We start from the raw sequence: 22,334 nt of genomic DNA, 5'->3' as shown, positions 1-22,334 counted from the left end.
GTCCCATCAGAGAAGTGTCAGAGCTCCGGATCCTGGGTCTGTTCATCAATAACAAACTTAGGCCGGACTCTACTATAGCGAAACTCAAGAGCATAGGTGAACAGGTAGGGCGCATGATCCACCGTGTTTCCAAGAAGCGGGGTGGTCTGCGGGGCAGGGACGTGCTACGGCTCGCCTATGCCTTCGTGACCAGCCGTATCCTCTACGCCGTGCCGTAACTACGCACCACCAAACAACAAGACGAGCACATTGACGCCATCATCAGGAAGGCAACAAAGCGAGCACTGGACCTCCCGGTGGCTACCTCAAGCGCCAAACTGTGTTGGGAGCGGTAAACTCCTATCAAGAGTTGCGGGTGGCCCACCTCGTGAACCAATATACGCGGCTATCGCAGACGGTGCCTGGGCGCCGCCTGCTAAACCGCTTACACATCCAACACACATGCATACCAGAGGGGACGGAGAACATCCCGGTGTTGTGGCGCCACATGCTCTTGGTCGCTCCGCTCCCGCGTAACATGGGCATGGCTTCACATGAAGGCAGACGACAAGCGCGGGTTCGCACGCTTGAGAGGCAATATGGCTTTAAAGAGGGCGTCTATTACGTGGACATCACAGGGCCGTCGCCCGCGGGCTTCTTCACGGCTGCCGTAGTCCACCGCGGAATGAATGTCGATGGGCTATCTTTTCGGGCCCCAAATTCAACACGAGCGGAGGAAGTCGCAATAGCTCTCGCTGCCGCCGATCCAAAATCGCAAACGGTTATCACAGACTCTCGCCGGGCCTGTGAACATTATCTTGCAGGCGAAATATCATCTCTTGCCTCGCAAATTCTAAGACGCGCTCTCGCCGATCCAACTCGCACAAAAGTGATCTGGGCTCCTGGCCACCAGGGTCTACGAGGCAATGAGGCCGCTGATGCGGCCGCCCGAGCGCTCACACACCGGGCTCCTCATCCTAGCTCTCATGGCTCAGAAGCTCATAAACCGCTTCTGCGGTTCCGCGAAATCCTAATTTATTATTGCGACAGCCACCGTCTCTACTCGGCACCTGCCAAGGGGCTGAGTAAGGCGGAGGAGCGAACTCTGGGCGCCTGCAGACAGGAACCCTCCTCTGTCCTGCAATAGCAAAACACTTCGATCCGAACACAGATGGGCGCTGCCCGCACTGTGGAGAGATCTGCGATATATTTCACATGGTGTGGGCGTGTACTCAGAATCCTCACCTTTCCCCCTCCCCCACCCCCAACCGAGAGGCATGGGAGACTGCCCTCCTCAACTGATCCACACTGGAGTCCCAAAGGGCTCTGGTCAAGCGGGCGCGAGACGGGGCCTCGTCGTGCGGTGTCCCGGACTAAGGATGCCGACCATGCAGCAGGGTTTTTTTTTTACCCTCAAGCTCTCTTTGATTAAAGTTTTTCACCACCACCACCACCGGTTGAGTGGCGCTGATTTCGTGTAATCAACGGTTCAGTCATGTTGTAAATACTTTTCTCCTTGCTTGATGATTCTTGTTTATTAATGTGTTAATAAATAGTTAACCTCCTTGTCCCGCCGTCGAGTAATGGGATTGTTTGCGACTCCGAACCATGAATCCATGAAGAAATCCTATTTCATCATCTTCAAATGTTTCCTCACATCTCCACTTGAAGGGAAGCTCAACTATCTCCATTGATCAACACAACATATTAATAAAAAAGGAGCTCCCCCTATGCTCGTTCGTTTCTGTGGCTGTTGGCTTCTCTCATATGTTTAACGAGACCCTCATTTTTCTACTTCTGTCTGCTTAATTGCTTAATGAGGACTTTGGTTCTGGCAGCCTTGATGCCGTAGGAAGCATACGAGGGTTCTCATATAGCTTCCACTCTCGCCGTTCGATGCCGTCACGTCACACCAGCGGTAATACAGGACGCATTCCGCCCGATGCTGATGGACGTGGGTGGCACTGGTGAACACTCTTGGTTACGTCACATGCAAACGAATTCCCCCGAAAGCAAAATATGTGACAGCCGTCGCCGTAGTTCAGTTGGTAGAGCACCGGATGCGTAACTCAGTGGTCGCGGGTCCGGTTCCCACAGGCGATATATAGTTGTTTTTCTTCTGATTTTCTAATCCTTTATCTCTAAGCAGTAAAACATTCACTAATAATCTCCATAGGCCAACACCACAAATTTAAAAAGAAAGGAGCTCCCACATGCTCCTTGGATATTCTGGATGTTCCACAACATTGCGATTGTCTTCGTTTATTGCCAACAGTTTCGGACGGAGGACCATCCTTCATCAGGGTATACAGACGAATGAAGACAAGTTCGCATATTCAAGGCACTGCACGCAAAGGGAGAGGTGAAATCACTCTCCCTCCCGTTAGAGGAAGGGGAACCGAAGCCAGTGTAAGACGCGAGAGTGTTCCAGTCCATTTAGAGGAAAGAGGAGGAGCGTTGCAAAGGCCAGGGGGTAAAAAATAAAAACAAACAAACAAAAAACACAAGTAGTAAAACAGCGGCAGCAGTGTAAGTAACAGAGCTATAGCGATAGAAGGGGAGGGAACGAGTTGCTTCTCAGGAGGCGCCAGCCAGAAATATTGTCGGGAGAAGCTTCCTTCGGTGTGGGTGGCACACCCGGGAGAAAGAATAAAAACGATATCCTAACAGGGAAAGTACAAAGCAAAACAAAAAAAGCAGTGCACGCATGCATATGTACACTACATCGCAGAACGGACCGCTCCCCAGCGGTGCAGGTGTTCTGGACCGTTGTAACGTGAGTTACGAGTTCGACCAAGCCATTTTGAGCTCCTCAAGACGATCCAGTGTTCGGCACGGCGGAAGCGCGGCGCCGTGGTCGAGGGAGGCCAGACGCCGTGCGACAACCCGATCCCGCAACCGAGTGCCGCGGCGGCCATTCCTCAGTAGGCCATTTCCTTCGTGCGTCCCGTCGCGAAGGCATACGCAGTACAAAGTGGCCCTTCAAAAGAAGGGGCCGAAAGGAGGGAGTGAAAAAAAACCTAAAGAATAGTTAGTTATATGGGGTTTTATGGCGCATAAGCAACTAGGGCTATCATGCGCCAAACACAAGGTTAGATGATGTTATTTCAAGTGTACAGAGCTTACATTATAATAGATTTAAAACATTGGCTTTCTTTAGAAACTTACAAACAAGTGAAAATTCGACAAGTGTTTGCTCGCCTAAAAGCAATGCGGGATGAAATGGAATGTGTTCATTGTAAAATACCGTAATTTTTTTTTCTAAGTTCTTCGAGATGTGAACAAGAAATTAAAATGTTATTTAATGTGAGCTCCTCACCACACATTTCACACACAGGTTTGTGTTTTTTTGTTAATAAAAAGTTATGGGTGATGTGTGTGTGTGACCTATGCGTAAACGACATAAAATTACTTCGATAAAACGTTCTTTATGGTGGCATGATTTCCATTCTTTTAAAATGGGCTTTATGGTAAGCAGCTTGTTATATCCTTCATTTTCCCAAGAAGCTTGCCACTTGGCTCTTAGTCTTCTATGCAATAACTTCATGTAATCCCTAGGAGGCAAATTCACATGTTTTATTTCCATGGTTCTGGTTTGTGCAGCACACATGTCGGCTCTCTCATTGTCCCTAATGCCAATGTGACTGGGAACCCAGCAGAATTTTATAACATGTTTTCGTGTTGTGACCTTTACTATATTGTGTATGATGCTTCCAATTAGTGGCTCTGTGGCATTTTTGGAGTTTAATGCTGTAAGGACGCTCAGTGAATCTGTATAAATGATGCTGTTTTTGATGTTTTCATTTGTTATTTCCTGTACCGCAACACTAATAGCATAACACTCCGCGGTGAAAACTAGCACATGAGGGCAGTCGTAATGCATTTTCATTTTTTCCTTGTATTACTGCGCTTCCTACATGAGCATGAGTTTTTGACCCGTCAGTATAAAATCCAGTGTAATTTCTGTATTTTTCTTGTAGTGCTAGATATTCTTGTATTATATGGTCTTGTGCGCACAGGTTTTACTGAAGCTTGTTAGTGTGACGTCACAAACTGTGGGGAGAGTGTACGACGGTGGTAGCGCTTCGTGTCTTGGGGCAATATTTTTAATTTCGTTTAGTATGTTGAGAGCTTGGCATTTTTCTTCGAAGCGCAAGAGCAGCGGCTTAATCGCGTGAGGCTTGTTATTGAAGAGTATTCGGGATGGGCATTTCGTCACAATTGGGTAACAGAGATGTTTGGGCTGAGAAAGGATTTTGAGGATGTATGTGCAAGTTAGTGCAGTTCTTCGATCTTCTAAGGAAGGTTCATTTGTTTCCACATACAGACTTGCTATTGGTGAAGTTCTGTAAGCACCTGAAGACAACCTTTAACCAAGATTGTGGATAGGATCCAGTCGTTTTATGTAGGATGGTCTTGCTGAGCCATATACGATGGACCCATAGTCTAACTTAGAGCGAACCAGAGAACGATATATATGTAACAGGCATGCCCTATCAGACCACCAGCGTTTTCTTGACAGTCGTTTCAGTATATTGAGGGCCTGGGAACCTTTTTTCTTTAAGCTATTTATATGTGGCAAGAAAGTGAGCTTTTTATCGAAAGTTACTCCTAGAAATTTATGCTCTTGTTTGACAGGTAATGGGGTCTGGTTTAGATATAGTGTGGGGTCGGCCTGTAGGCCTCGTCTCAAAGAGAATAGAACCGCCACTGTTTTCTGAGGAGAAAATCTAAATCCGTTTCTATCTGCCCAGGTGGCCAGTTTATTTATTGTTATTTGTATCTGTCGCTCACAGGTAGGTATGCTGGAAGACGTGCATGCTATTTGGAGGTCATCTACGTAAACTGAGTACATTATGGATTTTGGGATTACTTTTCCTATGGAGTTCATTTTGATGATGAATAAGGTCGTGCTGAGGATGCACCCCTGGGGTACGCCAGTTTCTTGTATAAAAGTGTTGGAGAAGGTTGCGCCTAGGCGGACTCGGAACGTGCGGTTGGTTAGGAAGTCGTTCAAACAGCTCAGCATCCTGCCGCGGATACCTAGGTCCGCGAGGTCACGGAGGATACCGAACCTCCACGTGGTATCGTAAGCCCTCTCCAGGTCGAAGAAGACCCCGATACAGTGTTGCTTGTGGATGAACGCTTCCCGGACTGTGTTCTCAAAGCGAACAAGGTGATCGGTTGTGGAACATGTCTTTTTAAACCCGCATTGGTGTATATCTAAAAGTTGCCAGGACTGAAGTATGAAGGTTAGTCTGATGTTTAGAATGCTTTCGAATGATTTTGCTATACAGCTAGTGAGTGCTATCGGCCTGTAACTGGTGGGACTAGTTGGTGGTTTGCCAGGTTTTAGAAAGGGTACTATGATTGCTTCTCTCCATGCTTGGGGGATTTCTCCACTCATCCATACTTTATTGAAAAATTTTAGGAGAGCCTCAATGGCAGTCTCGGAGAGGTGAGCAAGCATGGCATAATGTATATTGTGTGGGCCTGGTGCTGTCTTTTTACCGGATGTTAGTACTGCGTTTAGTTCCTGCGTTGTAATAAGCTGATTGTAGTCTTCATGTATGCATGTTCTGAAGGGAAGTTTTTGTTTTTCTACTATTGTTTTGTGCTTTTGAAAGGAGTGTGTGTACTTGGCTGAGCTTGATACTGTAGCAAAATGTTCACCCAGTATGTTGGCCTGCTCTTCTAATGTTGTTGTAGTACCGGGTTTTTTTACCATTGGAAATGTGAAAGGAGTAAAATCTCCAGTGAATTTCCGCACCTGCTCCCACATTTTTTTGGATGTTATTGAGCTGTTTATCGAGGATATGTACTGTTGCCATGATGCCCTTTCTGCGTTGCGTCTGATGTATCGTGTTTTTGCTCTTGCTTTTTTAAAGTTTATGAGATTCTCATGTGTTGGATATCTCCGAAAAATGCCCCAGGCTTTGTTTTGTTTCTTTTTTGCATCTTTACATTCTTTTGTGTGCCAGTATTTGTGATTTTGTTTTACTATTCCAGAGGATTGAGGAATAGCTAAATGTGCGGCAGCTAAGATACAATTCGTGAATTTTTCATTTATCTCATTGATGTCAACATTTTCTAAAACTATTTTCTCTAATGTAGCTTGTGCTGTAAAAAGTTGCCAGTCAGCTAAATGTAGCTTCCAACACCGTGGTTTTGTGGGAATAACTGTTAGCGAGGATGAAAGACTTATTACGACAGGGTGATGATCACTTCCATATGGATTGTCTAAAACACTCCAGTTAAAATCGTTAAAAACAGACGGTGAACTAAAAGACAAATCTAAAACACTCATTTTCCCCGAGGTTGGGGAGCAGTATGTAGGTTCATTAGAGTTGAGTAAACAGACGTCATTGCATAAAATAAAATCCTCTACGAGATTGCCTCTAGTGTCAGTTTTATCGCCTCCCCAGAAACATGAATGTGCATTGAAATCTCCAACTACCAGGTATGGCTCTGGTAGCTGCTCTAAAAGATCCTCTAAGACATGTAGTGTTAAATTAAAGTGCGGATCGATATATAGTGAGCACACTGTGATGGTTTTATGGGCAACCAGACTGGCTGCGGCAGCTTCAAGTCTTGTTTTTAGTTTAAGCTCTCGAGCCGGGACGCCGCTTTTCACTATGATGGCTACGCCTCCCGACAGTCGGCTCGCCTGTTCCCGATCGCGGCGGAAAACAGTGTGCTTCTTAAGAAAGTTATTTTTTTGGGGACCTAAATTTGTTTCTTGTAGACATAAGGCGACAGGAGCGTGTGCTCCTACTATGTCTTTTATGTCACTATAATTGTTTAAAAGTCCTCTACAGTTCCATTGTATTATGAAAGCCATCTTAATTTTGTGTTTCTATAGGGTGGAAAGGTAGATCAAGTTGTTGTTGGTCCCGTGACTCGGGGCCTGTCTTTTTTTGATCGATCCAGAGAGCTCCGCCGACCGTCCGACGTGGACGGCGCGGGGCTGCCCGGGGCAGTGTCCATCGCCTCTGCGGAGGCGCTGGACGACCGTGCAGGAGGCACGTTCGCGTTCGAGTTTGAGCTCGACCTGTGGGAAGAGGTCTTGAGGCCCGCCGACCCAGGGGTCTGCGCAGCCTCACTTGCAGTTGGCGGAGCAGCGTTAGCTGCTCTGCCTTGGGGCGCTGATGGCACCGCCACAGGCTCACTGCGTGTGACCTGGACGGGTGCCCAAGCCTGGTGTGGTGCGCCGCGCCCACGCACCACATCGGCGAAGTTTGATTTTGCAGTGAAGGAGAATGAGTTGGTGAGTGCGAAACGCCTTCTCGCTTCTTGAAATAAAATGTTTTCCTTTGTGTATATGGCGATTATTTCCTTTTCTTTTTTCCAGAACGGACACGCCCTGGAGTATGCTGCATGGTCTCCTTCACAGTTTGTGCAGTGCGGGGCTGCGTCACATTGATCAGAATGATCCTTCGAGGCGCACTTCGCGCACGTTTTCCGACCGCGGCAACTTTGTGAGCCGTGGCCGAACCTTTGGCAGTTGAAACATCGGCGAGGGTTGGGAATGTATGGTCTTACGTTAACTTTCAGATATCGTACTTCGACTGTGTCGGGCAGTGTGCTAGTGTTGAACGTCAGGATCATATGTTTTGTGTCTATATCCTTATTATCCTTCCGGATCTTGATTCTGTGAACGTCTATCACGTCTTGGTCACTCAGACCTTCGAGCATCTCTTTTTCTGTGATGTGGACAAAATCATTTTCGGATATCACGCCCCGGACGGTGTTCAAAGATCGGTGTGAAGTCACGGAGACAGGAATATCTCCAACAGACACAATGTTTACGAGTTTTGAGTGCTGGATGTTGTCTCGCAGTTCGAGCAGTAAGTCACCGCTGGCCATTTTTGATAACTTGTAGCCAATGCCCAAGGCTTCTGTCAAACACTTTGATACTAGGAAGGGAGACCGGATTCTTGCTTGCTTATTTTCTACTTCACTATGGATGACATGGTATTTAGGAAAACTCACTTTTCTTTTTTGGAAAAAAACATCTGCTTCGTTCCGCCCTCTCTTGAGAGAGCGATCAAGTTTGGAAAATGGGGGAGCCATAAAAAATTGATGTTTTTCGGTCATGGTGTCAGCCACCCACCATGGAGTCCAACAAGGGGACGCGACAGGAACTTGCGAGCAAGTCCTGCCCACGCCAGCTGTACACCTTAACTATAACCTAATATGACTCAACTCAGGGTAGTTGGTCACAAACGGTTAACCCTCGCCGCCAGGAAAAAGAGAAACAAACGAAGAAGAGAGGAGGAGACAGGAGAGTTGTAAGAAAGAGATAGGAAAGTGAAAGATAGAGGGGAGGATCGGAAAAGGCGACTGCCGATTTCCCCCGGTCGGGTCAGGCCGGAGGTGCCGTCTACAGGAAGCTGGGGCCAAAGTGGTGTGTTGCCTCCGCCGAGGGGCCTTAAGGGTCCAAACGCTCGGCACCGACTCAACCACCAGGATCCCCTTTTCCCCGGACACGGCGATGCCACGCACGGCTAAGCGCGGATGCTCGGGTCCGTGGTGACGCATTGTTCACCATCATCCCCCTGCGGGGATGTCCCTGCGGATGGTCGGGTTAACCCCGTGGTGTCGCCACTCACCAACGTTTGCATGCTGCAGACGCCTCCCTGCAGGGAAAACCTAAAGAATAGATACCTTTAAAAACAGTAGAAATAAAAATAAAAAGGGGGATGTATGGCACCCGGAGAGTGCAGTGTTCATAGAAAAGGAGGGTTGAAAAAGGCGAGAGCGTTCTAGTTACGTAGGCTTTTGAGAAAGGCGAAACTGCCCAAGTTTTCATTAATGTCAAGGGTTAGTGTCCGAAATTTGGGAATGAAAAAGGACTCTGTTTGTTCTCTTTGGCGACTTGTTTGGAAACCCGACTGGACTGGAGAAGGATGACCGGAACGTTTTCGAATGCATGTAGGGGTAGGCACAGGTGCTTGGAAAAAGAAAGATTTGGCGGCGCGTGGATGTGGGTGTTGTGGTTGTTAAAACATAACCTGAACGGTGCTTAAGTTTGTCCGATGTACTCTATGCCGACACACCGCAGTGTAGCATATATATCACGTTTGCGCTGTCGCAATCTAGGGTATCCCTAATCCTGAAGGTGAAATCAGAGAATGTACCATTAGCAATGTTTCTAGTCTGCCTATGACTGCAAACCTTGCAGCGTGGTTTACGCTATGGTTGACATCCACGACTCGGGTTGGCGTCTGGCGTTGTTCTGGACTTAACTAGAATGTCCCTCAGGTTCCGCCTGCGTCGGTATACTTTTATTAGTTGTTCAAAAATGAGAGACAAGTGACTGCTTTGCTGGATAATGTTACAATGTTTTAAAAGGATGTTTTTCACACGTGGTATGTTAGATGTATGAATGAGAATGAGGTTGCTTGCCCTTTCAGTATCCTGCGAGTTTGGAGAATTTGGCATTTTATTCCTGTCAAAACCGCCAGCTTTCGGGATAGCGTCACCGACGATGGACGCTGGATATTCCTTAAGTAAGAGGTTTGTTTTTCGTTTCCCAGCCTGGCGGTCAAAATGGAGTCAGAAAATCCGTCGGTATTTGTGAGCCTGTGAGTACGGTATGCCAGTCTTGCAGTAGCGTGGGTGGCTGCTCTTAAAATGTAGGTATTCCTGGCGGTCAGTGGGTTTTTTTAGAGGGTTGTCGTAAGCATGCTTCCTTTATTCTCTGTTTGAACACCCAAGAAGTTTAGAAGTGTTGTGGAGACGCTGTGGGTGAACGATATGGAAGGATGAAACGCGTTTACCTCGCTATGAATGTCAAGAGGCTCGCTTCATCGTGAGGCCAAATGAAAGAGATATCGTCAAGGAAACGTTTATAAAGGAGTGGTTCCAAGGACTTAGTGTCAATGAATTCTGTTTACAGTGCCGCCACGAATATGTTTGCTGGGGCCGGTGCCATCTTTGTTCACATCGCCGCGCCGTTTACCTGAGGATAGTGTCTTCCCTCAAATCAGAAATAGTTGTAGTTCAGTATTAAGCCCAGGATAATAGAACGAGTTTACTCATCAAGGTGAACAGGGTGATCAGTCCTCAGGTGCGCATCTGTTGACGCGCACAAGCCGTCTGGGAGGGGGGGGGGGGGGGAGTGATTTGTGTCCTGAATGTAGGCCGGGATAGTTGGTATAATGTGGTACAATGTGCTTCAACATTCAACATACTATGCTTGATGTGATGTTTCCGCTAATATTTTTTTCCTTGCAGGACTTAGAACGCGATTGATAAAACCATGGAAGTGGTTACGTTCTCAGACTTTAGTAAGGCCGATGATGTTGCGGTCATCGAATATATGGATTGCTGCACTAAGTTTCTAGTGACGTTAACGGTTGTTGGCTTCGATCTTTCGATGCATTAAAGTTCTGTATATATAAATTCGTACTTATCAAGGCCATTAAGCTTAATTTAAATCCCTGGATGAGCCGAGAAATCATACATGATAAGCGTAAGTTGAAAAACTTAGGAAGCACTTTGCTGCTTTGAAAAGCTGGTTGTCAGTCAAGGTCAAACAAGCCAGACATAACTTCTTTAGTCACGGTCTCGAAGAGTTCATGAATTCGGATTCACAAGAGTTTTGGCTTCACTTAAACACAGCAAAGCAGAAAATAACGATGATAAAAATATTTAATAAGGATATTCGAAACGAGCCCGACTAATACAAATATTTACTTTTAGAGTGTATTCTCGAAATTTGATGAAATTGAACCTCAGACTCGGTCTCTTTACAAGTTAGTGACAACTAGCCGAGGTGTTGGGGCAGTGTTAACTAACCTGTCCAGTTTTATATTTCTTCCTTCCCTCATGTAATTAGAAGGGTCCTCCTGCTTGAGCTGAGCGACGGCTCGCAGTATGCGCAAAGAAAAAAAAAGCAGCGCCCAGCCCATCCAAGGAGATTTCCTAAATTCGTCTCGAGACCTCACTGTATATTGCTTATGGTTTATGGGGGTTCAACCTCTCAAAGCGGCTCAGGCTATGGGGACGCCGTGGTGAAGGGCTCCTTAAATTTCGACAACCTGGGGTTCTTTACCGTGCACCAACATCGCACAATACACGGGCCTCTATTTTCACCTCCGTCGAAATTCGACAGACGCTTCAGTGACCTAACCCGCGTCTTTATGGTGAGCAGCTGAGCGCCACAACCACTCAGCCACCGCGGCGGCTCCGCGCCTCCGCGTGAAGTCCCACATTATATTTTTGTTGGTATCCACTCCACTCACTTGACCAACCACCTCGGATGTTTTCTCCGCACCGCATGTCTCACCCGTATCCATTTCCACTCGGCTATGGTATCACTGACTTGTACACTAACCCACTCTGGTTCCTTCCTCTCTCAGATCGTCGCCCTGCTGATTCTCCCTTCAAGCGTTCTCTAAGCTGTCCTAGATTTACGCAGCGTGTTGGGCGAGTTGGTTTGGAATTAATGCTGGTGCAGGGCAGCAGACGCTGGCAAAGCAAATAGCACAGAGTACAGCGCCGTCTTTAGTGCTTGGATTACAACTGCTATGTTTTCTCTTTTCTTTGTCGAAGACTTGCGATGCAGCTACGGTTGTCCTAAGTAGAGTTTCGGGCCGTTTTAGCGGCCTTCCAGGTTATGTTTCACCGAACAGAAGTGGGAAAGCACAACTGTTTTACTTCTATACTAAAGATATTGGTGAGGTGCTGCTCATTACTTCAGAGCGCATACCAAATGCACTCCAACCCGTTCAATCCTACTGATATTTTCCTTCGTGAGTCGGATCGCTGTCACTAGTTGTCCTCGCTGGATGTATTTCTTTACCACTTCCGACTCTTTGCTTGCTACCCTATACTGTGCTCTTCCGAGACCGTGGAACATTAACTTTGGTCTTTTCGATATTAAGTTTTCGTTCCGCTGTTGTGCACTGATTGTTTCGAGTACACTTGATGCACTCGAACTCCTTCTCTGTTACTTAGTAAGGCAATGCCATCAGGAAATCCTGGGTCGAGGTGTGCTCATTTAACTTACCGGGAGCTAGCTGTTCGCAATCAAACCCTTTGTACAGCTTTTGTGATATCATTCCCGATAGATAGTTTGTTGCGGCATTCCACATCGCTTCTGAAGACATGAGCATTTTATCATAATAAATAGTAATGTGCATACCGTATACGGTCGTGTTTGGAGCCCTGCAGCTTTTGTGATATCATTCCCGATAGGTAGTCTGTTGCGCCATTCCTTATCGCTTCTGAAGACATGAGCATTTTTACATAATAAATAGCAATGTGCATACCGTACACGGTCCTATTTCAAGCCCTACAGCTTTTGTGATATCATTCCCGAAATGTAGTCTGTTGCGCCATTCCATATCGCTTCTGAAGGCATGAGCATTTTTACATAATAAATAGCAATGTGCATACCGTACACGGTCCTATTTCAAGCCCTACAGCTTTTGTGATATCATTCCCGAAAGGTAGTCTGTTGCGCCATTCCATATCGCTTCTGAAGGCATGAGAATTTTATCATAATAAATAGCAATGTGCATACCGTACACGGTAGTATTTCGTGCCCTAGCCACTCGCAAATGATAGAAGTGCACTTTACTGGCGCGCCGTTCGAGCGCTCTAGACAGATGTGTCGACGGCTGTGCAAGCTTTTTCCCCGGTCTTGGGCTCGGCTCATCTAAGGTGAAATTATTTGAAACTACGCCTTTGACCATGCCTTGCGTAGACTAAAGCACCTTATGTTCTTGTGGGTGTGTCTGATATGCAGCGTTGGTCTCATTCCGTTGCGGTTGCCGTATTAAACGCTGTGTAGAGGGCGGATTCTTCTTGTTATGCACTGCAATTCTTCAAGTCTTTCACATTACCTTTCCTTTGACGCAACATAAGGTTAGTATTTGTTCATTCTTCCGGTGCGCTCGAGGCCACAAGGTACTGCGTATACGGAGTGGGAAGATCTTCCAGCCCAATGCCTCAACAGCCGAACAAATCTGCGCTGACTCGATCACCACCCGCCGTTTTTCTCCTCTCCGTTTCTCTGCTAGGCTTCCGTAACTCCATATTTTGTTACCGCCGGAATTTTCATTTACTTGGCGCCACCACTACTGCCGGTTACATCAGGACTGTGCGGCGTCCCTCATAGCCTCAGTCGCTTTGGGACTTTAAACCCCAAAAAGAAAAACAAAAGAAAGAGGACTGTGTTCGCGGCTGTAGATACCATAATACATTTGCTATGCTAATTTTACTGTTTTTCTCCAACTGTCTTTCTTTCTTCTCTCCTCTAATGAGATTTTTGCAGCTTGTTTCTAGTGACGCATGTGTTATTTTCACCAATGCCAAATTTCCTGTCCTGCTTTCAGGCTTATCCCCATTCCGTCTGAAATTATAGTCCCCACAATTCTATGGCACCTTCATTTCCCCGTGCCTAACAAACACATCCACGTTCTTCACAATGCTAGAATGGACTCACATAATGAACTTTGTTTTATGCATAGCGCCCCATTCAGTCTCTTCCCGGCACTCAATCTCTTTCTGCGGTAAGTAGAATTCGTAACCGTTCGATTATTTCGTTCTGTAGTAGATAATAGTTTTCTCCTGTTATGCCATTGTTTGCTTATGCCAGCTCGGCTTCCTGCTTCTATTCTACCTTCGCCTCGAAGTTGGTCGTGAGTAGTTTACTGCTGCTTTTATTATTTCTTAGTTCAACGCCCGAACAATCCCAGGATATATCAGGACGCCGAGACGCCTACAAGTGCCTAACGGGTCTCACCTCAGCGCTTTCCACGCAGCGGTGATGGGCAAGAGTGTAGTGGAGAAATACGGCCGCATATTCCCGGTACTCTTCGTTGTCTTCCCATATGCTGGGCGCACAGTTCTTGAGCGAGCGAAGGACGAGTTTTCCTGGGGCGACCTCGGTCACCTCGGTCGCCACGAAAGAGAGCAGGTGGTTAAGCGTCGGCATATTCCTGGCGAGGTGACACGCCCTGTTTTCACTGGAGGTGCAGCGGGTGGGCAGCGCGAGGCCGCCTCCGCCTGGCTCAGGTGGTCGCTGTGCCAGCAGAGCGGGAACTCTTGGTAGGCCACCGCCAGTGTACCTTCGTACCGCCTTCGGAACGGTGCGCCGGACCATCACGACCTGCGAGCAGTCAGAGCAACGAGACAGCTACGTGCCTTTGCGGGACGCTACGAAACGCATGCCTTTTAGAGAAGCCTTAGAAATTGGGGATAAATCACGCAAGGAGCGGAAGAGGCCCAACACAAACCTTCAGTATTTACACTTTGTTCACTGCCAAAAACATTTTCCCGCTGCCCGCAAATATGCACTTGTATCAGAAGAATGGCCTGAGGGGCGAGTTGGTGCATGATGAAATGAACGCTAGGGCAACAAGGGCACTAACAAGAAAGGGACACCACATGCGCACTAAGCAGTGATGGCGGTTGCTGTGTGCGCCTCTTTGTGGAGTTATATGGAGAGGCAGGTTAGCGGACGTACAGGAGCTGGAACTCTACCGTGAAGGAAGGGATCAAGGAACGATTGGAAAGGCACGATTACGGTACTCGGCACTGTGTTGCTACAGAGCAGTTACGGAAATACGCAAGACGATTACTATAGCCGGTAATCGCCATCGTAAACGCGCCAAATCCATCTGTGTAAGCTGCCATAGAGATGTTCACGGTAGACGCCTGGAGTACACATCTGTGAAGGCCGGTCTGTTTTATCATTAGGATAAATATTCTGTAAGCAGCAATAAAACTTCATTAAAGCGTACAAATTGACCACAGCAGCGTCGCTGTTATAGCGTATCACCGAGTATCGTAATTGTACTGCAACTTTATAAGCTGCATTTTTATAGGCTGACGATTTTGGATAGTCATTTAATTAGAAAGGAGCTTGCTTGAACTGAAGTTTTAAGGTAGCTTGTACTGCTACTCTCTCCAAATCATGGCCTAACGAAGAGCAGAATCACGCCGTAGCAGCCAAGGGCGCTAGTTTGCGCATGCTGACTTTTCTTTTCCAGATGTAGCTTTGAATCGATCTTCTGCGAGTTGAATTGTGTTGCGTTTTCGCGCATAAGCAACCAAGGCTGTCATGCGACAAACGCAAGGTTAAAAATGGTTTGAAATTACATAATTTGTTTACAAACTGTCCTTCCTCTCGGCCACAAAAGGCACCGTGAGAAATTTACGCCACCGTTTTCTTTTAAGTCTAAGCTGGAGTGCAATCGAATGTAGTTCTTCTAAAATACAGTGAAATGCTTTTTCCGCAGCTTTTCATTTTCTGAGCCTGTAACATTTCCGAAAGATTCAGATGAAGGTTTGTTTTGCTTAATTTGTTTCGCTTATAGAGCTTAACGTCCCAAAGCGACTAATGCTATTAGGGCGGTGGTGGAAAACATTTATGTACAGATACACTTTAGGAGGTTAAGCAGGAGCTGAGCTAGATGGGGCCAGCCCTTAGAAGTACTAGGTGCAGGCCCCTAGTTCGGGACCCCAGTGGCGTCGGCCGCCGCCCGGGCTCGCGCGACCAAGGCCCGTTGGGCCTGCAGGTCAGAGCAGCCGAGCAGGGTCGCCTCCCAGTCCTCCCGGGTTGGGTTGGGGTGAGGGGGGATAGCAGGGTTGGAGGGGCAGGCCCACACCATTTGATAGATGTCCGAAGACTTCTCCGTGCAGTGCGGACAGCTGCCCGAGAAAGAAGGGTTGAAGTGTTTGAGAGCTGTCAGGCACAGCAAAGTATTAGTATATACAGGCGAAGCAGAAGCCGCTCCTCCGCCTTTGAGAGACCTTTACACGGGCGGAGACGAAGATCGTGGCCAGATTGATAAAGTAAAACAATGTCTTTGAAGGAGTAAGCGGGAGTGAATTCGAGTTCCTGATCGTCGGGGTCGGAGGGGAATGTCCGGTGAGAGAGCGCGCGAGAGGCGGCGTCAGCTGCCTCATTTCCCTCAAGGCCCATGTGAGCAGGAGCCAAACGATACGCCGGTGATCGTGGTCCCCGGTGTAGACGCTGTTATAGAGAATACGGTAGGCTAGATACCGGGACCCAGCCCTGCTCGACGTTCCAACAGGCCCCTCGCGAGTCGGAAATAATTGTTTTTGAATATGGATCAGATGCAGTCAACGCAATGGCGACCTCCTCCGCGTGTGTTATGTCACGGGCTCGGAAAGTAAGGCCGTTCACTGTTTTGGATTGGTGGACGACTGCGGCCGTGTACCGTCCCCCATGGTAGGGACCGGAGGCATCCACGTAGAATACGCCGGGTTTCGATCCATAGTATCAGGCCAGGGCTTCCGCCTGCGCCAGGCACCGGCCATTATGGTCCTCGCGGTTCATGTTCGCGGGAAGGGGGCGCTTCTGCACTGGGATGGAATACGTACGCGCTCTTCCATAAGAGTGGAGTGTTGGATGTGTAGTCGGGCAAGGAGGCGGCGACCCGACGATGTTTTCGAGAGACGTGTGTATTGGTTGGTCAAGTGGGCTTCCCAGAGCTCCCAAAATGTGTTCACCATGCCCAGCCCCAAGAGCCGCTTGTTAGAGGTGTTCGCGGGGTGGTCCAGAGCCCGCTTACTAATTTTGCAGAGGATGACTTCGAGTAAATCCTCGTCTTGCTTCCACAGGTGGACGTATGTAGTCGAATATAGAATCGCATTGGTTACAAGTGCATGCGCCAGCCGCAAGGCGTCCTTATACATCGTAACCCCCCGCGCTTCTTAGAAACCCGGCGGACCAAGCGGCCCGCCTGGTCCCCCACCTGACGGAGTTTGGCCAATGTTGTTTCTGACCGTCTGTCTTGAGTTGTGTGTTGTGTTGGGTTTAATGGCGCATAAGCGACTAAGGCTATCATGCGCCAAGCTCAAGGTATGAAAAATTGGTTTGAGCATAGCTAGTAAACAAAGCGGATAAAAACGGTGGTGTAAAGGGCCTAAAAGTTATTTTTACTGCCTATTTGATGAAAGACAAGCATTTTAAAAGTGTCTGATTGCATAAACTTTTAAGAGTTGGGTAACCTCCGCGGACATCCTTGGTTCGGCAAGGGTTTCGAGGCTCCCAACAACTCAGATAAAGACCTCAGCCTCCTTCTCATGAATGAGAAAGCGGCTGAGGTGTATAATGGTATGTAGTGAACCACAGGGTGAGTAAATTAGAGTTTGTGAAGAATACTGGCTTCCCTTAAAAAGCTAAAAACATAGGGTATACTGACAAGTGCATCTTCGCCTAAAATCAATGCTGGATGAAAACGAATGTGTTCTTTGTAAAAGGTAGTAAAATGTTTTTTCCTTAGTGATTCATGTTCCGTACATGAGAATAATATGTGGCTTACTGTTAGTTCATCTCCGCACTCTGCACATAGGTCGGATACCTACGGAATTTACCCCAAGCTCTATGTTGTTGTTTTTTAGCTTCTTTAGAGTCTTTTGTCCAATATACTTTATGGTTTTGTTGCGCTACTCCTGACGACTGAGGAATAGCTTTGAGTGCGGCAGTTATGATACAATTAATGAAGTTAACGTTTATCTGGTCGATGGTGAGATTATCTAAAATTATATTTTCTAAAGTTGCCTTTTCTCTAAAAAGTGACCAGTCGGCGAGGTGAAGCTTCCAGCGACGTGGCCTTGTGGGGATTATTTCCGGTGGGGATTATAATGTGATTAGTACAGGGAGGTGATCGCTGTCATATGGGTTGTCAATGACGTCCCATTTAAAATCGTTAAAAACAGAAGGTGAACTAAACGACGTCTAAAAAGGTCATTTTCCCTGAGCTAGGGGAGCAGTATGTGGCTTTTTCTGTATTTAAAAGACATACATTATTTGTGAGAATAAAATCTTGGATTATTTGACCCCTAGAGTCATAGCGCTCGCTTCCCCAAAAAGGGGAGTGAGTGTTAAAACCCCAACTACTAGATACGGTTCAAGAAGTTCATTGATGAGTTCCTTTAAATCGTGGACTGTTAATTTAAAATGTGGAAGAATATATAGAGAACCGATAGAAAATGTTTTATGGCTGACGACACTGACCGCAACGGCTTCAAGTTTTGTTTTGAGTGTGATTTCTCGAGCAGGGACGCCGCTTTGCACGACAATCGCGACGCCTCCAGAGTGTCTATTTGCCTGCTCTCGATCGCGTCTAAAAGTTTTATAATGTTTCAGGACATTTGTATGTTGTGGACCAAGATTGGTCTCCTGAAGACATAAAGCTACGGGCGAGATTGACCCTAGAATATCTTTTATGTCATTGCAGTTCCTCAACATTCCTCTACAGTTCCACTGAACTAGAAAAGCCATATCTATATTTGGGATAGCAACGAGTGAGTTTACTAATATTCGGGGGCCGTTATTACGGCCCTACCTTTTTTCTGCTCAAGAGAGCTGTTCTGCCGCTGTAAAGCAGCCGGACTGTGAGTTACGTCCATCACCTCGTAAGAGGTGCTGGACGACCGCGGGGAAGCCGCGGGTGTGTGAGTGTCAGGCCTCCCCCTACGGGGGGAAGTCCTGCGGGATGCTGACCTATGGGCCGGCACTCCCTGGCTTGGAGTTGGCAGAGCAGCTTTCGCTGTCCCTGCGTGGGGCGTGGGTGGCCCTGCTACAGGCGCAGTGGAACTGGCCTCGGCAGGTGCCGGAGTGCTGTGTGGTGCTACGCCCCTGCGCACCACATCAGCGAAGTTGGGTTTTGCTATGAAGGCGAATGAATTGGTAAGCGCAAAACGCCTCCTCGCTTCTTAAAATGAAATGTTTTTTTGGTCTTAATGGTGATAATTTCTTTCTCCTTTTTCCAGGACGGACATGCCCTGGAGTACGCAGCGTTGTCTCCTTCGCAGTTTGCACAGCGTAGTGCTCCATCACATTCCTCAGAGGGGTTGTCTTTCGAAGCGCATTTCGCGCACGTTTTGCGGCCGCGGCAACTCTGTGAGCCGTGGCCAAACTTCTGACAATTGAAACAGCGGCAGGGATTGGGTATGTAGTGTCTGACGTCGACTTTTAAGTATCCTACATCTATTGTTTCGGGCAGGCTGCTGGTGTTGAATGTGAGGACCATGTGTTTGGTATCTATTTCCTTGTTATCACTGCGGATTTTGATCCTGTGGACATCAATTACATTTTGATCAGAAAGTCCTTGAAGCATTTCAGTTTCTGTGAGATGGATAAAGTCAGCCTCTGAGATAACGCCTTTGACTGTGCTGAGAGGTCGGTGGGGAGACACGGAGAAAGATGTTCCCTATAGGTGTAATTTTTGAAAGTTTCGATCATTGGATGCTGTCCTGCAGTTCAAGCAATAAGTCGCCACTGGCCATTTTTGATACCTTGTAGCCAGGGCCCAAGGTATCTCTCATACGTTTGGACACAATGAATGAGGATATTATTCTGGCTTGTTTTTTTTTTCAACTTGACTGTGGATTACGTGGAACTTTGAGAATGTTGATTTCTTTTTCGAAAAAAAGTCTGTTGCCTCGTTCCGCCCTCTTTTGAGAGAGCGATCTGGTTTGGAAAGGGGGGGGGCATAAAAAATTTAGTTCTTCGGTCATGGTGCCAGCCACCCACCATGGAGTCCAACAAGGGGACGCGACAGGAAATTGAAAGCAAGTGCTGCCCACGCCAGCTGTACACCTTAACTATGACCAAATATGACGCAACTATGGGCAGTTGGCCACACAAGGTTAACCCTCGCCGCCAGGAAAAAAGGAAAAAACTAAGAAGGGAGGATGATACAGGAAAGTTGTAAGAAAGGAGATGGGAAAGTGAAAGATGGAGAGGAGAACTGGAAAAGGCGACTGCCGATTTCCCCAGGCCGGGTGAGGCCGGAGGTGCCGTCTACAGGAAGCTGGGGCCAAAGTGGTGTGTTGCCTCCACCGAGGGGCCTTAAGGGTCCAAATTCTCGGCATCGGCTCAACCACCAGGCTCCCCTTTTCCCCGGACACGGCTATGCCACGCACGGCTAAGCGCAGATGCTCGGGTCCGTGGTGAGGCATTGCTCACCATCATCCCCCTGCGGGGATGTCCCTGCGGATGCTCGGGATACCCCGTGGTGTCGCCACTCACCAACGTCTGCATGCTGCAGACCCCCCATGCGGGGACCGTCTGTCTTGATGTATAAACAGCCTACTACCCGGACTTCGATATTTTGAGGGATTAGACCTGTATCATGAGGATATGAAATTTTGGCTGTGCACTTTGGTGAGGGGCGTATGTGCACAAATTCAGACTTTTGGGTGGAGCATTGGAGGCCGCAGCGGCGAGCATTACGGTCCACTAAGGTCGCCGCCTCCTGCAGGTTGGCCTCAGTGACTCCAAGGGAACTCTGTGTGGCCCACAGGGTAATGTCATCGGCGTACAGCGGATGCTGCACACCGGCGACAGGACCCAGCTGGGCCGGTAGGCACAACATAGCCAAATTTAATAACAGGGGAAAGAGCACCGCGTCCTGGGGTGTACCCCCGGTTCCTATATGAAAAGGGTCAAGTTCGTTATCCTGGATTCGAATGTAAGATTGTCTGTTGGTTAAAAATTGCCGAATGTATTGAAAGGCGTTTCTGTCGCAGTTAGTTTGAGAGAGGTTGGTGAGAATGATCTGGTGGGTAACGTTGTCGAATGCACCCTTCAAATCCAAGGCGAGTCCGACCTTGTCATTGTGAGGGCATTGGACGGGATCGAGGACAGCCCGATTGAGTTGTAGCAAGACATCCTGTGCAGATCTGTGTGGGCGAAACCCGAACGTGGTGTCTGGGAAAAGGTGATTGCATCCCATGAACTCGGACAACCTGTCACGTACCATCGTCTCCATGAATTTGCCCAGAAAGGAAGTCAGAGAAATGGGGCGGAGGTTATCCGTGTTTATGGCCTTGCCAGCTTTAGGAATGAAGGTGATCAGGGTGGTCTTCCAGTCGATGGGGAGTGGCAATTCCCCAAGGCAGATTGAGTTAATGTAATTCAATAAAGACAGGTATGCCGGGTCGGGGAGGTTGGCTAACAATTTGACTAATTTTGTCTCGACCCGGAGCGGTGCCACGTCCCATTTTTGCCAGGACCGCCCTCACGTCGTGGAGCTGGAACGGTTGATCCAGCTCAACGCTCTCAGAACCTGCATAAGAGTACACCGGCCCGCGGGGGTCCTGGGTGGTGCACAAGTACTGGTCCCGGAGCTTGTGCGCCAATTGAGTTGTGTTGCCCTGAAAGCTGTGTATTGCTCTTTGGGGGTGCTTTTGAGTTTCCGTGCGTGTTTGCGTTTGGTCAATTAGGGCGCCAAAGAGTTGCCGCGTGTACCGGCTTGACATTTGCCGCGCGGCCGTATTGCATCGGCCACCCAGTTGGAGTCGGCGAGTTAATAATAATAATAATAATCTTTATTTCCATCGGTATGATGGAGGAGGTTGTGGGTAAAAGCTGCTCGTAAACGGCAGCTTGACAAAGGCCCACAACCCCCCTGTACAGGGCAACAGCAGCAAGGCATGGAAAAACATAAATATACACATCTAAACTCTTCGCGATTTAGCAGAGCCAAAATAAAATACAGTAGAAAGAAAAAAGAAGAAAAAACAACAACAATGCAATAAATACAGAGGGCACAAAGAGGTACAATAAACAAAAGATTAAATATACATATCATAGGAACAAAGGTACAATTTTTAGGAGTGTATGCAGTGAAGCTGTCGTAATTCGCGTTTAGATATAATAAACAGGTCAGTCCCGGATTTTTTATAGTTATTTAATAGTGTTGGAAGGGTGAAGGATAATTTTTCCATTGCATAGTTGGTTCTAGGAGTTGGTACAATCCACTCCTCTTTATGACGTGTAGGGTAACAAACAGTTCTTTTTTCCAGTAAAGACAACTCATGCAAAGATTCAAGATGACTTTTTAATTCGCGCTGGAATGCAAGTGTTAGCTTATAATTGTATAGATTGAATACTGGTATTATGTTTGCTTTTGGGAAAAGACCTTGCGAGTGACTGTTGTATGATTGATTGAAAAGTATTCTGATAAGTTTTTTTTGAAGTATGAAGATCTTTTGCAAGTTTGTATACGTGGTTGTGCCCCAGATTAAAAAACAGTAATTAAGATGAGAGTAAAACAGGGAATTATAAAGCAGAATCTTTACTTGATACGGAAGAAAAGCTTTGTAACGGGAAATAATGCCAACTGCTCGAGATAACTTGGTTAAAACAGCATCAATGTTACCATCCCATAGCATACTCTGACAAAATGTAACACCCAGAATTTTGATATTATTTGTGATTTCTATTGGTGCTCCACTATAAATTAAGCTTACATGAAAATTTAACTGCCTAGATTTAGGTCTAAATATTACAGCTTTCGTCTTATTAACATTTATGCTTAAATGGTTCGCTATTGACCACGTTTTAAGCTTGGTAAGGAGAG

At 47.3% G+C, this 22,334-nt stretch overlaps 1 pseudogene; it reads right to left on the bottom strand.

Annotated features, from left to right (window-relative positions):
• LOC149367771 (uncharacterized) overlaps positions 1-14,095 on the bottom strand; it is a 132,192-nt pseudogene extending 118,097 nt beyond the window's left edge.
• Between the last annotated feature and the right edge of the window lie 8,239 nt (positions 14,096-22,334).

The sequence above is a fragment of the Amblyomma mixtum genome, chromosome 1 (assembly GCF_055824585.1).
Source record: "Amblyomma mixtum isolate Tamu chromosome 1, ASM5582458v1, whole genome shotgun sequence".
NCBI classification, from domain to species: Eukaryota; Metazoa; Arthropoda; class Arachnida; order Ixodida; family Ixodidae; genus Amblyomma; species Amblyomma mixtum.
This window is presented reverse-complemented; position numbering and strand designations above follow the sequence as displayed.